Genomic DNA, 14,572 nt, shown 5'->3' on the forward strand with positions numbered 1-14,572 from the left:
TCAGTTCTCATCTGCAGGGGACCACATCTCTGAGCCTGGGGCAGTCGTGAGCTGCAGTAACTAGGTTCTGGGGACCCAATTCTAGCCTTTTGTGACATTAGCTTCCCAATTGCCACCAGATTATTGATGCACCTGGGGTCTTACCTTTGATTTGGCAAAGTGCCCTTCCCCTCCCTGTCTTATCCTTGCCCCACTCACCTCAGGGTTTGAGCAGTGGTTGAGACTCCTCCCAATAACCCATGCCATGGGTACCATCTGCCTTATTTTAACAGATGAGGAGACCCAGTGACAGCAAGGGTCTTTTCCAAAGTCACACAGCAAGGATGTAGTGAAGCCAGAACTTGAACCCCATTTCTTGACTCCAAGTCTAATTCCAGTGGTCCAGCTTCCCAAAGTGAGATGAATTTATAAAACAACCTGGACACATATAAACACAAGGTTATTCCCCTTTCAGTTCTCCATCAGTCTTCCTAATTACCTCAAGGAGACGCAATTTAGTGCTAGGATGTCTTCAGTGCTTGTCCCACACTTGCCCTGTTCCTCTTTTTAACAGAGAGAGAGGTTAAGGAGTCAGGGAAGGGATGCGGAGGGAGCCTCAGCCTGCTACAGAACCTGGCTAGAAATGGCGTAACTTTGCTTCATTTCTTCTCTGTCTCCATGGTTGCCCCCTGTTTATGGCACACGATGCAATTTCTCCTCTACAATAGCGATACAAGATTTCCTTTTCAGATAAATTTAAGTATAATAATAGACCAGGTGATATGTGATGCCTAAAATAGTGCAGGTGGTTCTCAAAGGACTGCAGTTGGGGAAATACTGCCCTACACCAGGCTGACCCCCTGAGTGCTCAAAGCCAGCCCGGCTGCTGGTTCTGTCTCTTCTCCCCTCCTGCGTCCTCCCTAGCTGAGCGTCGGCACCTTTGTGTGGGGTCTAAACGCCACAAGGAAAGTCTGCGCTTCTCTTTGGTTGTTGATGGGATGGGGGTGTTGGAGGAAGGAGGTGAGGAAGGTCTGTCTCCACGCTTTCAGGTTTCGTAAGGTGGCCAGGATGACCCCAGCATATGTGCCAATATCTTGGTGCTCAGTGTGTACGCCTGGCTCTATGGATTGTAACTCGGAGTGTTCCCTAGAGGCTGAACCTCCTCAGTAGAGTAGGGACAGAGGGGGCCTGCCATCCCCTCTCGGTGGGGGGCCTGGGGGAGTAGTTATTAAACCCTGAGAGAGTGAGAGGCTCAGGCTGAGCTGATTTTGAGGCTTGGTGGGTTGGGATTCAAGGGCCACCCTGTCGCAGAAGTTCTTGTTCGGGGCTGGGGCTGCTCCTCTGTGGCGCAGAGGGAGGGCGCTATGATGGGGGAAGGGTCCTCTTTAGCCGGGGCTCCTGAACTGCAGGGGCCGCTCTTGGGTGTCTGCTGGGCTCCCGCAGCAGAAGCACAAGGGGGTTTCTGCACTGCCCACATAACCCAGACCACCCTGACACCACTTCCCGAATCTTCGTCCTGCCGTGAGTGAAGACTGCAGTTCTTAAGAGCGACTGGCTTTGGTGTCAGACAGACCTGAGTTTGAATCTCCCTAGTTCCCCTCAGCTATTCAATGGGGATAATTAATACTCCTTACCTCTTGGGTTATGGTGAGCATTAAATGAGATTTTTAAAAACTTTTTATTAAAGTATAGTTGATTTGCAATGTTGTTTTAATTTCTGCTGTACAGCAAAGTGACTCAGTTATATATATTCTTTTTCATATTCTTTTCCATTATGGTTTATCACAGGATACTGAATATTGTTCCCTGTGCTATACAGTAAGACCTTGTGGTTTGTCTATCCTGTATGTAATAGTTTGCCTCTGCTAATCTCAAACTCCCAATCCTTCTCTCCCTTACCCTCCTCCCCCTTGGCAACCACAAGTCTGTTCTCTATATTTGTGAGTGTGTCTTTGTTTTGTAGATATGTTCATTTGTGTTGTATTTTAGATTCCACATATAAGTGATATGGTATTTGTATTTCTCTTTCTGACTTTGCTTAGTATGATAATCTCTAGGTCCATACATGTTGCTGCAAATGGCATTATTTCATTCTTTTTAATGGCTGAGTAATATCCCATTGTATGTATGTATGTATGTATGTATGTATGTATATATATATATATATATATATATATATATATATATATATATACCACATCTGTTTTATCCATTTATCTGTTGATGGACATTTAGGATGTTTCCATGTCTTGGCTACTGTAAATAGTGCTGCTATGAACATAGGTGTGCAAGTATCTTTTTGAATTATGGTTTTGACTGGGTATATGCCCAGGAGTGGGGTGGCTGGATCATATGGCAACTCTGTTTCTAGTTTTTTGAGGAACCTCCATACTGTTTTCCATAGTGGCTGCACCAATTTACATTTCCCCCAACGGTGTAAGAGGGTTTCCCATTCTCCACACCCTCTCCAGCACATTAAGTGAGGTTCTTCAAGCTGATTGCCTAACACGTAATATGTGCTCAATAAACAGTGCTCAGTGAACACTTCCCTGTTCAGAAAGCTTCTAGGATCTGGAACTTGCAAATGATGGATGCCGGTTCCCCTTAGCCTACTTTTCCAATCTCTTCATTGTCTGGCCCCCACCTCCCCTGGCAACCAAATGTAATCCATGCTAACCCAGAAATATGCCCCAAGCTCTCCTGCCTCCATGCTTCTGCTTATGCTGTTGCCTCTTTTTGGAATTTCCTGCCCACAATTTCTACCTGTTTAAAATCCTTCGAGGCCACCTCCTTCAGGAAGTCTTCAGTCTTGCCTACAGCCAGATGTAATTGCCCTCTTTGGAACTTCTATGGGGGTTTGTCTAGATACTTTCCACCCTGTAGGAGAGGGACAGGTTAGTCTGACAGTCTCCCTAGCCGACTCTGAGGTCCCAGAAGGCCGAGGCTGAAAGAGGCGATTCCTTCCTCTCTTCTTGATTCTGTGCTTAGCAAAGCTCCCTGCACACCTGAAATGTCCTTTGATTGTTTTTTTTTTAAATTTATTTTATTTATTTATTTTTGGCTGCTTTGGGTCTTCATTGCTGCACGCAGGCTTTCTCTAGTTGCGGCGAGCGGGGACTCCTCTTTGTTGCGGTGTGCAGGCTTCTCATTGCGTTGGATTCTCTTGTTGTGGAGCAGGGGCTGTAGGCCCGTGGGCTTCAGTAGTTGTGGCACGTGGGCTCTAGAGCTCTGGCTCAGTTGTGGCGCACGGGCTTAGTCGCTCCGCGGCATGTGGGATCTTCCCAGACGAGGGCTCGAACCCGTGTCCCCTGCATTGGCAGGCCGATTCTTAACCACTGTGCCACCAGGGAAGCCCTGTCCTTTGATTGTTGAGTGAATGAATCAATGTGAGAACCAAGAGAGCCCGACTTTGGGCTCAGTTTTTGTGGGACATTGTTGAAGACTGGGTCAGGGAAAGACTCAGGTGGAATTAAATATGTATTCAGAAGTTATCCTATGGTCCCCAGCATCCTGCTTTGCCTAGTGAGTCATGTGGTGGTGAATTCTTTCATTTCATACCACAAATATTTATTGAGCCCTGTCTTAATGCAGACATTGTGCTAGGAACAGCAGACACAAAGGTGAGTAGGACAGTGTCCGTCTTCTCCAAGAACCCACTGTGTGGGTAAGGAGCCGTTTAATAAAAAGTCAACACACAGTTAGATGAGCACTGTGTAGAGTAGTAGCGCCTATGCCTTTTTACATAAACCAATCTCCCCCTCTTCCTTCCTTATTGGACCCCCTCCCCCTCCCGCCCTAGTTTGGGGACAAGTGGCATCGCCTAATCCAAGGAACGACCCCGGGGACATTCTATTTCACATCTCATCTTACTTCAGTGTTTCTCAGCTGTGGACGATTTTGCCTCCCAGGGGACATTTGGCAATGTCCAGAAACATTTTTGGTGGTCACAACCTATTGGGTGGGGAGAGGCAGCTATTCCACCGGCATCTAATGGGTAGAGGCCAGGGATGCTGCTAAAGATCCTACAATGCATAGGATAACCTCCCAAAACAAAGGATTGCCTGGCTCCAAATGTCAGTAGTGCTGAGGTTGAGAAACCCTGCTTTACGTTGTTTACCCTATAAAACTGTGAGATGAGTTTTAGCAGCTCAAACATGTAGGGAAGGGAGCCAGGGGAATCAGAAAGCCTGCTTTCCAACCCCTGCCTTATCACAAACTTGCATTGGACCTCTGGTTCATCCTCCATCAAATGCGGATAGTCAGGGCTAGCCCTGCCTCCCTGATGAAGATATTTGGGGGCTGAAACATGCAAAAGCAATTGAGAGCACCTGCCAGGGAAGGTGGAGGATGAGGCTGGGCTTGGAGGGGGTGGGAGGCCTCCATCTAGCTAATGTCTATTGCAGTCACTTGGCCCAAATTTTCTAAGACAGTTTCAATTTCAAATACACTGCCCTTCCCCTGTCTTCAAAAATAAATTGTACAAATCAGGCCATCTGTGCCTCAGATTAAAAGACACCTGGATCTAGCTCCCCTTCCCTTCTTTTCCCTTTTTTGTTTATTGTAGAAATTTTTCAAAAATTAAAAAAATACATATGTAATCCTTTCAAATATAAAAATAGAAGCCTAATAAACACTGCTTTATAAATGACTTTTCCCTTGCTTATCTGTAGATTATGAACATCTGTCCATGAAAGTAGTTTGACTTCTACAATTTTATTTTAGTAGATTCATTCCACAATCTATTTAACCAATCCCCAACTTTGAAACATTTTTGTTGTTTCCAAATCTTCACTATTATACTCCCTGCTGTGATAAACATCTTGGTATCTTTTGTGTGTGTCCATCCATAATTTTTTCATTAGGACACAACATGCCTTGAAGTAGAATTTCTGGCTCAAAGTACACATATTTTTTTCTTTTTCAAACAGTATTTATTTATTTTTAAAAATGCTACTTCAGTAAATTTTGGAGAATTTAGAAAAATAGAAGGAAAAGTAAAGAATTATCTTTATCTACCATCTGAACACAACCACTGTTGACATTTTAGTATATTTCATTTCCATATTTTGTATGGCTTCTTTTTTCAAAAAAAATTCCTGCGTAATGAATTTGTAGCCTAATATTTATTTAAGATTGTTACCATAATCATTTCCTGTGTTTTTGCATTTTTTCATGGTTGTATCATATCCTGTTGTGTGCACAGACCATGGCTTACTTGAGCAGCTTTGTGGACTTAAAGTTATTTCCAGTTGTTCACAATTGTAAATAGTGAAAATGAACCTTTTTGTGAGTGAGTGAGGCTTTTTTTTTTTTTTTCCCTGACTTTGTGGTGAACTCCTTAGAATAGATTTCCAGAAGTGAAACTACTGGGACAAATGGGAACGATTTTAGTCTTTGACGTACATTGCCAAATTATTTTAAAAGCCTTATGCCCTGTGAATCTGGGTGGTTTGCACCTTGTTAAGGCCTTTTCCACCTAAAGCCTAATCGGCCCTTGGAGAACTTGTCCCGATTTATCCTCCGGCGGCGGTGTCTGAGAGTTCTAGTACCTTTCTGGGATCTTTTGGGCTCCAAACCCAGCCAGACTGAGGTGGGAACAGATCCTCAAACACGCCTCCCCGCTCCCACCCCCAGCTACAATTCCCTGGGACTCAGGGATTACCCAGGCTGCACTTGCCCCTGGGTCTGGAGCGCCCCCTGTAGTCCACGTGAGGAACTTCCCTCCCCGCCCTGGGAACTGGGCTCCATTCCTTTCCCACCAAACCCTCTTCTGGTCTCCATCCAAGTTGGAGTGTGGCCTGAGCAGGTGCAGCGTCTGTCACAGCCTCTCTGAGGTCTCCATTGTCCCTTAGGCAACACAGGAGCCCAATCCATGATGTGTCAGCCTGCTGACACAGTGCTTTCCTCCTCCACGTGGCTCTGCCATGAGAAAGCTCTTCTTTTTCTTGACCTAAAATCGCTTTCCTTGGTGGGTTCCTTGCACTGCTCAAGTGTTACCCATTCAGGCCCACGTGTAACCAGTCTGCTCCCTTTTCACTTCGGCCTTTTCCCCAGCTCATTTTCCCTTATGGTCTTCAAGCTTCCCTCTCAGCTGGTCCTGCCTGAGTGAGGGAAAATGTCCTTAACTTCTCTGAGTCTAGTTTCTTCACCTGTAGAATGAAGATAATAATCCCTATCCTGCAGGGTTGTTGCAGACATTCAAATAATACCAATAAAAAGCCGAGCCCAGAAGTTTGGCTCAAGATAGAAGGCTGAGCATGTGCGTTTACCTCTCCTTCCTCCTGAAAATCCATGGAAAGAAACTAAAGAAAGACAGATAGAGAGAAAAACTCAGAACAGCAGAGAATTGGTGTGGGGGAGGATGACTTGGATCAATGAATCAGAGTTTAACATTTTTCTGGAATACCGGCAGGGGTCGAATCACATTTATGGGTAAATGGGAGCAGAGGAAGCCACAGCTCAGATCAAGAAGTAGAGAAGTCTACGGGGTAGGGGTGGGTATTTTGTTCTGTTTTAGCTGGGGAGTCAAACTGGGAGAGAAGAAGAGGAAGGAGGTGCAGAAACCAGGGTGGTGACTGATGGGAGAAGAGGCTGTAGTACTGCCACATGGCTTCCTTCACTTCTACTTGTTTGGGTCCACCATTTTCCCCCAGGCTGAGACTGTGAGATATTCTCCAAAGAAATGAAGTAACCAGTCTAACAGGGGCCAAGCTCCCAGGTGAGGGACAGAAGAGGGCCCTTCTTGTTTTGACACTGAGGCACAGGCCAGAACTTCCTGCCAGCTGCCTACCTGGGCATGCTAGAACCAAGTCTGCCAGCCAACAAGTCTCATGCGCACCCACAGAGCCTGCTTTCAGCTCAAAGAAGCAGAAATAGCTCAAGAAACTATCAGAAAACTTAATAATAAAAGTAAAAAGCCTTTAACTCATCAGGGAGATTCAGGAAATGACTCCATTCAGGAAAAGTAAAACCTGGGTATTATGATAAACATTCAGAGAAGGAGTTCTTATATATTAAAAATATGATTGACAACATTTTTTTTTTTTTTTTTTAGCTGTGTTGGGTCTTCGTTTCTGTGCGAGGGCTTTCTCTAGTTGCGGCGAGCGGGGGCCACTCTTCATCGTGGTGCGCGGGCCTCTCACTGTCGTGGCCTCTCTTGTTGCGGAGCACAAGCTCCAGACACACAGGCTCAGTAGTTGTGGCTCACGGGCCTAGTTGCTCCGTGGCATGTGGGATCTTCCCAGACCAGGGCTCGAACCCGTGTCCCCTGCATTGGCAGGCAGATTCTCAACCACTGCGCCACCAGGGAAGCCCGATTGACAACATATTTAAAGATCAATAAAAGTATTGCAAAAAGGCTGAGAAATATCTCAAAAACAGACTTACAGTGAGAAATAAAGGTCATGTTAGTGTTCATAGTGGCAACACTGAATGTTGGAAAACAATGGAGCAATACCTTCAAAAGGGCTAAGAGAAAATGATATTGAACTTAAAATGTGACATCCAGCCAAATTATCAATCAGGCATGAGAGAAAAATTAAGGTGTTTTCCAACATTTAGGGATTCTGAAAGTTTCCCCTAATTCATCCTTTTGGTAAAAGATTGCTTGAGGATGTACTCCAGCAAATAAAAGTCCAAGATAGAGGATGACAGGGTATCCAAGAAGCAGTGAATCCAACCCAGGAGAGCAATGTAAAGGGAACCCAGAATGACAGTCAGACAGACAATCAGGAAAGAAGGTAATGGATATTAGATCATTTAACAAATAGCAGGAGAGAAAATTCCTGGCAATTAGAAATGCCAGGAATAACAAAAGCCCTGTAAGAAAATGGTAGTCCAAATATGAAGCAAACTAAAAAGTATCCTGTATCCTGATTCTGAGCATGTCTCAGAAGAGAGTATCCTTCTTATCTCCTTTCTCCTTCAAGTAGCTCAATTTCAGTGACATTGTGTTACATATACTTCTCTGTGGATCCATTCACCCTTAGTTCTCCAGTAAAGAGTATTTATTTATTCATAATATCATAAGAACTGTTTATTTCAAGTGTCATAATCAATCTACAAACAGAGCATGGAGGACTTAATCATACTTACACCGTGTATCAAATTGCTTTCAGCTGCACAGTGGCTTAGGCAAATGAGGTTATTTTCCCCTTGTTCCAAGAGGACCAGAAATGGTCGAACTTGCTGAAGGAGGCGACCAAGGACATCTAGTTTTTTCCATCTAGCTTCACTGTCCTATACTATTTAATTTTATAAAGAGTTAATGAAATTTTAATAAGAATTTTTATAAAAATAAAATTGTTCATAGTTCTAGAGTTCAATGTGTATCTAACTGACAATTTATAAATAGGTGTAGATATATAAATTTAAGAGTAATATGAAATGTTTAATATTACAAAATATTCCTCAGTTGTCTTGTGAAACTTCTACAAATAGCATAAACTCATGAATGTTCTGGAAACACAAGTTAGAACACAAGGAAAACTAAGAGAAATTCATGTGTCACACTAATGGGAAATGATACTTTATGACATGAGAATCTATTGCATTCATGCCTTTTGAGGAGAAAGATTTATGAGTTAATTTGTCCTTTCCGTCATTTCTTCCACTCAGACCCACCCTGCACTTCTTTTTTTTTTTTTTTTAATTTATTTATTTTTTGGCTGCGTTGGGTCCTTGTTGCTGCGCGCAGGCTTCTCCAGTTACGGTGAACGAGGGCTACTCTTTGTCGAGGTGCGCGGGCCTCTCATTGCGGAGGCTTCTCTTTGTTTCAGAGCACAGGCTCTAGGCACGCAGGCTTCAGGTGTTGTGGCATGCGGGCTCAGTAGTTGTGGCTCGCGGGCTCTAGAGCACAGGCTCAGTAGTCGTGGCGCACGAGCGTAGTTGCTCCGCGGCATGGAGGATCTTCCTGGACCAGGGCTCGAACCCGTGTCCTCTGCATTGGCAGGCGGATTCCTAACCACTGCGCCACCAGGGAAGTCCCCATCCTGCACTTTGAAAGCAGTTTCCATCTCTGACATTGGCATTGGGACCATCCATAAACTCTCTTGGCATACAGATACTTTTTTAAAGTAGGCTTTATTTTTTAGAGCAATTTTAGGTTCAGAGCAAAACTGAAAGAAAAGTATAGAGATTTGCCATGTGCTCTCTGCCCCCACACATGCATAGTCTCCCCCATTATCAACATCCCTCACCAGAGTGTGCATTTGCTACAACTGGTGAATTTGCATCAACACATCATAATCACCTGAAGGCCATAGTTTACATTAGGGTTCACTCTTGGTGTTGTACATTCTGTGGGTTTGGATAAGTGTTTAGTGACATACAGTCACCATCAGAGTATCATACAGAGTAGTTTCACTGCCTTAAAAATCCTCTGTGCTCTGCCTATTCATTCCTCCCTCCACCAACCCCTGGCAACCAGTGATCTTTTTAATGTCTCCATAGTTTTGCCTTTTCCAGAATGTCATCTAGTTGGAATTATACAGTATGTAGCCTTTTCGTATTGGCTTCTTTCACTTAGTGATATGCATTTATCTCCTCCATATCTTTTCATGGCTTGATCGCTCATTTCTTTTTAGTGTTGAATAATATTCCATTCACACTGTGGGTGTCCCACAGTTTATCCATTCATCTACTGGAGGACATCTTGGTTACTTTTAGATTTTGGCAATTATGAATAAAGCGGCTATAAAACATTCATGCACTGGCTTTTGCGTGGACATAAGTTTTCAACTCTTTTGGGTAAATACAAAGGAGCACGATTGCTGGATTATATAAGAGTATGTTTAGTTTTGTGAAAACTGCCAAACTGTCTTCCAGAGTGGCTGTACCATTTTGCATCCCACCAGCAACAAATGAGAGTTCCTGTTGCTCCACGTCCTCGCCAGCATTTGGTGTTGTCAGTCTTCTGGATTTTGGCCATTCTAATGGGTGTGTAGTGGTATCTCCTTGTTGTTTTAATTTGCATTTCCCTGAAGACATATGATGTGGAGCATCTTTTCATATGCTTCTTTGGCATCTGTATATCTTCTTTAGTGAGACATCTGTTAAGGTCTTTGACTCACTTTTTGTTGATTTGAGGACATAGGACAAGAGCTGGAGGAGTATTTTCTTAGGGAACAGTGTTAGACACAAGAGCAGACCAGGGTTTAGGGTTAATTGATCACACTGCACCAAACAAGTACTAGCTCGTGAGCGACAGAGGCCCCCATGTATTCTTTAATAAATTTGTGTTTTGAGTGTTTGGATACGTAGGCTCTCTAAAGCACAAGGCCCAGGACAGGGACCTCTTATGCCTGGGTGTGGGGCAGGATTACCTGCAGCCTTCTGTCGGCCCCATCCATCTAGCATAGGCATGAGCACGGCCTCTAAGTCATGCAGCCCTAAATTCAGGTCCCAGGTCTGCCCCTTACTAGCCTCATAACTCTGAGCAAACCATTGAATCTCTTGAGCCTCGGCTTCGTCATCTGTAAAGTGGGGTCATAACAGGATTCTTCTCCAGGGTTGTTAGCGGAGGCCTCCCCCTGAACACTTGCTGGGCTTGGGGCAAAAGCAAAGGTGGAGGATTAGCCTGTAGTTCATCCCTTCTCTTCCCACCCCTGCCTCCGTTCCACACTGTAAACATCAAAGTGCAAGTGCTCAGTCTCTATCCACACATCTCCCATCCTTGAATACAGCTGCCCCTTGGCCATCCCTCAGGCCTAGGAGTACACAGACTGATGGCATGGTCTACCCTCAGGCAGGACCAACCTGGGGAGGAGGCCCACACACACAGACTCTGGAATTGGTCCCAGGTACCCAAAGCCTTGTCTAGTTGGTGGGATGGGGACAGTGGGGGAGGGACAGGTATGAGAGTTCCAGGTGGATGTGTCTCCTTGGACCCTCAGACTCCTCACCTGTGGGGAGGGGGGCCAGAGTCAGACCCTCTAAGGCAGGGGGTCCATAGCAGGGCCCTGATTGTCCAGCTCTAAAGTGGTCCTGATGGTGCAGGGTCCATGAGATGATGTTTATAAACTGCTTAGCCCAGTGCTTGGCACTTGTTAAGTGTTCAGCACTCAGTGCTCAATAAATATTAGTTGTTGGTATTATTATTATTATTATTATTATTATTATTATTATTAGTAAAGTGAGACTCTGAGGGCTGATTCTCCCCTCAAGATGTGGTAGAAATAAAAGAGATTATTCAGGTGAAGCATTTGGGTGAGATGAGATGGCAGCCCTGTGCGCACCGGGGCTGAGGTTGCACAGAGAGTGGCCAGCCTGCTTGTTGGAGACACAGGGGACCTCTCTGCCCCCTGGAAGGTGTCATTACCAGCATCGTGTCCTTCCCAAGGGCCCCAGAGCTCTGCAGTCACAGAGAAGGACTTGGCAGGGGCCTTCTCAGAGATTCATAAACAGAAGCCTAAGAAAGGCTGTAGCCCTATGAATCCCTGTTTACGGAGCACCTACTATGTGCATAGACCCTATGCTATGGTTTTTCCCTATGAGGGAGGGACACTTTGCAGATGTGGAAACTGAGCCTCAAGAGGTAAGTGACTTGGTTAAAGTCGTGCAGCCAGGGAGGGTAGAGCATCTGACTCCCCAGGCTGAGCCCTTTCCATTGCACTGTGATGCTGCATCTAAAGCACAGCTCATGGACGGAGGGGGAGACCTTCCCAGGGAGGCCGCAAATGATTTCCCAACAGAGAGGATGACAGTGTGGATTATGGAAGTGCCCAGTGCCAGGAAGCACACAGTCAGTCCTGCTCCTTGTTTGGCCCACTGAGCCCAGCCCCACAGGGCACCCTTGGAGAAGGCTCCATTCTCACCCGCTCCTGCTTCTGGGTCACCTTGACCTAGGCCGGTGGTGGAGAAGGCTGCTCCTGGCCTCTTCTGGGTCCTGGTGTCAGGCCCTTGGCAGCATGAATGAACAACCTCCCAGAGCTTGAGTTTACCTTCTGCTCTGTTGAGGGTGGTGGTGTGGGTGAGTGTGGACTGCATCTCCGCCTCCTCACCAGGGCCAGCCTCAGGGACTTCAGCCTTGACCGCCTTCCATCCTGGAAGTTGTTTCTGCACTCTCAGGGCATGGCTTTGGAGTCTGTCGGACCTGGGTTCAGATCTCAGTTCTACAAAACTAGATGGGTGGCCTTGGGCAAGTCATTGAACCTCTGTGTGCCTTGGTTTCCTCATCTGTAAAATGGGGTTGATAACAGTACTGACCTTGTGGGGTCGTGTTGTGACAATCAAATGTAGTAATGCGTAGGCAGTGCTGGACCCAGTGCCTGGCAGGTCTTAAGTGCTCAGTATTTTAATCTATTATTAGGCTACTTTATTCTTTTAAGTAACAGATCACATGGACCTTAGATTCTTAATCAGGGTCTTCTGGGGGTTCCAGAGATGCCTTTGGGATGGCCTGTGAATCCCCTAAGATCATATGTAAGATTGACTGAGGTTGTTCATATGGGTATTTCCAGGGAGAGGAAGGTTTATTGCTGTCGGTGAATTTTTATGGGTGTTTATGACCCCTGCTCTGAGGGGTCCCAGGCACGATGCTAGGCTTGGCGGGTCGGAAAAAGACCAAAGGACGTAGTCACAGCCTCAGCTGCCTTGGGCAGCGCCACCATGGCAGAGATGTGTGTGGAGTTTTCTCTTTGTCTCCCATATTTTCTTTAACCCTTTTGTTTCATCTATTTTTTCTTTTGTCACCTTATTTTTTGGTTGTTTAAGCTCTTAATTTTTTCCATCGACCTATTCTTTTCTCTTAAATGGAAAAATGGACCTGGCAGAGAGTTTACTATGTGAGAGAAAACACTTGCCAAGTTTCCAAGGTACATAGTGTGTGTTTCGGGGAGGGGGGGATGCTGTGTATCATTGGTGCTTGTGCAGCCACAGAACATCCCTGGGAGGTCACACCAGTAAGTGGTGACAGTTGTCTTGGGGAGGGGGGTACTGGGGCGCAAAGGTGGGAAGGAGTCTTACACCCTTTGTATCTTTTGTGTTTTGTACATTGTGTATGGAGACCTATTTAAAAATAGGTTTGGTTTTTTTGGGGGGGCTTCCCTGATGGCACAGTGGTTAAGAATCTGCTTGTCAATGCAGGGGAAATGAGTTCGAGCCCTGGTCTGGGAAAATCCCACATGCCGCGGAGCAACTAAGTCCGTGTGCCACAACTACTGAGCCTGCGCTCTAGAGCCCGCAAGCCACAACTACTGAGCCCTTGTGCCACAACTACTGAAGCCCGCGCGCCTAGAGCCCGTGCTCCGCAACAAGAGAAGCCACTGCAATGAGAAGCCCACACACCGCAACGAAGAGTAGCCCCCGCTCGCCACTAGAGAAAAGCCCGTGCGCAGCAACGAAGACCCAATGCAGCCAAAAATAAATAAATACATAAATTTTAAAAATAAATAAAAATAGTTCTTTGTTAAAAATCAAGGATTCCTCCACACCTCCCATTCTTTGTGGGGCTATTGTAGGGATTAAGTGAGGAGCATGTGTGTGCAGCCCTCAGCACGGGGACTGGTGCATTTAAGTGTTGCAAAATGGCAGCACTAATTACCGTCAAACTTAATTGGCATCGTGCTGGTGGAATGAAAGCGCTGATACGTATGTCAGCAATCTGGGAGGATGGGGGAGATATAATAAAGACCTCCGTTTCTCTTTACATTGACTTCTCTGAGATGCTAGAATGTCAGTGTCCATGTCTGCCCAGTCACCCTGTGCCAAAGGTGAACCCAGATAACTGAGCCAGCTAATACCCTCACTGCCTTGGCGATGGGGATTTTCTTTAGATCTGCCCAGACCTCTTACCGGTTCTTGGCGGGTTCAGTGCTGAAGTCCCTTAAACAGTACCACTAGCACAAGGCATTCAGGGCCAACACTCTTCCAGGCAAAGCTGGCTAAGACTGGGTTACCCCTGGACTTCCCTGGTGGTGCAGTGGTTAAGAATCTGCCAGCCGATGTAGGGAACACAGGTTCAAGCCCTGGTCTGGGAAGATACCACGTGCCGCAAAGCAGCTAAGCTCGTGTGCCACAACTACTGAGCCTGCGCTGTAGACTGAAGCCCGTGTGCCTAGAGCCCGTGCTGAGAAGCCACCGCAATGAGAAGGTTGTGCACCACAATGAAGAGTAGCCCCCGCTCGCCGCAACTAGAGAAAGCCCGCGCACAGCAACGAAGACCCAATGCAGCCAAAAAATTAATTAAAAATAAATAAATAAATTAAACCTTACTTAAAAAAAAAAAACAAAACATTAGGTTACCCCGAAAGTGGACCCTGTACAAGTAGTTTCTTTGCGTGGGGATCCCAGGAAGCCCTGGAAAGAGGATGGAGAAGTGAGGCAGAGAAAGAAGGAAGCCAATAAGGAGTACGTTAATGAGCAGGTTACCTCCGTGGGCTGTCGGAGTTCATTGCTGCTGAGGACTTCTGGAGGACCGTGTAGAACATGACTCAGATTTGTCCCCTTGTAAGGGTAAAGATGCTGATGTTATGAATTCACTAACTCCTGTTTGTCATCCGTTAAGGGCTGTTCCCAGGGGTGGCCTGCCCGCCCTGTGCATGCGTCAGGCAAGCTCGTGCTGCACGAGAAAACCCTCAGGCAGAGCGGTAGGATC

At 45.9% G+C, this 14,572-nt stretch overlaps 1 long non-coding RNA gene across 10 annotated transcripts in view; it reads left to right on the plus strand.

Annotated features, from left to right (window-relative positions):
* The window catches only part of LOC132353060 (uncharacterized), a 73,292-nt gene that overhangs the window by 30,771 nt on the left and 27,949 nt on the right, over positions 1-14,572 (plus strand). The window contains exon 6 of one of the 10 annotated variants that reach the window (XR_009498941.1): positions 13,063-13,395. The exons of the other annotated variants lie outside the window; for them this stretch is intronic. This is a non-coding gene — a long non-coding RNA (uncharacterized LOC132353060). Of the gene's footprint in view, positions 1-13,062; positions 13,396-14,572 lie in introns of those variants that run through there. 10 annotated transcript variants of the gene reach the window in all.

This window comes from Balaenoptera ricei, chromosome 19 (genome assembly GCF_028023285.1).
Source record: "Balaenoptera ricei isolate mBalRic1 chromosome 19, mBalRic1.hap2, whole genome shotgun sequence".
Taxonomy (NCBI): Eukaryota; Metazoa; Chordata; class Mammalia; order Artiodactyla; family Balaenopteridae; genus Balaenoptera; species Balaenoptera ricei.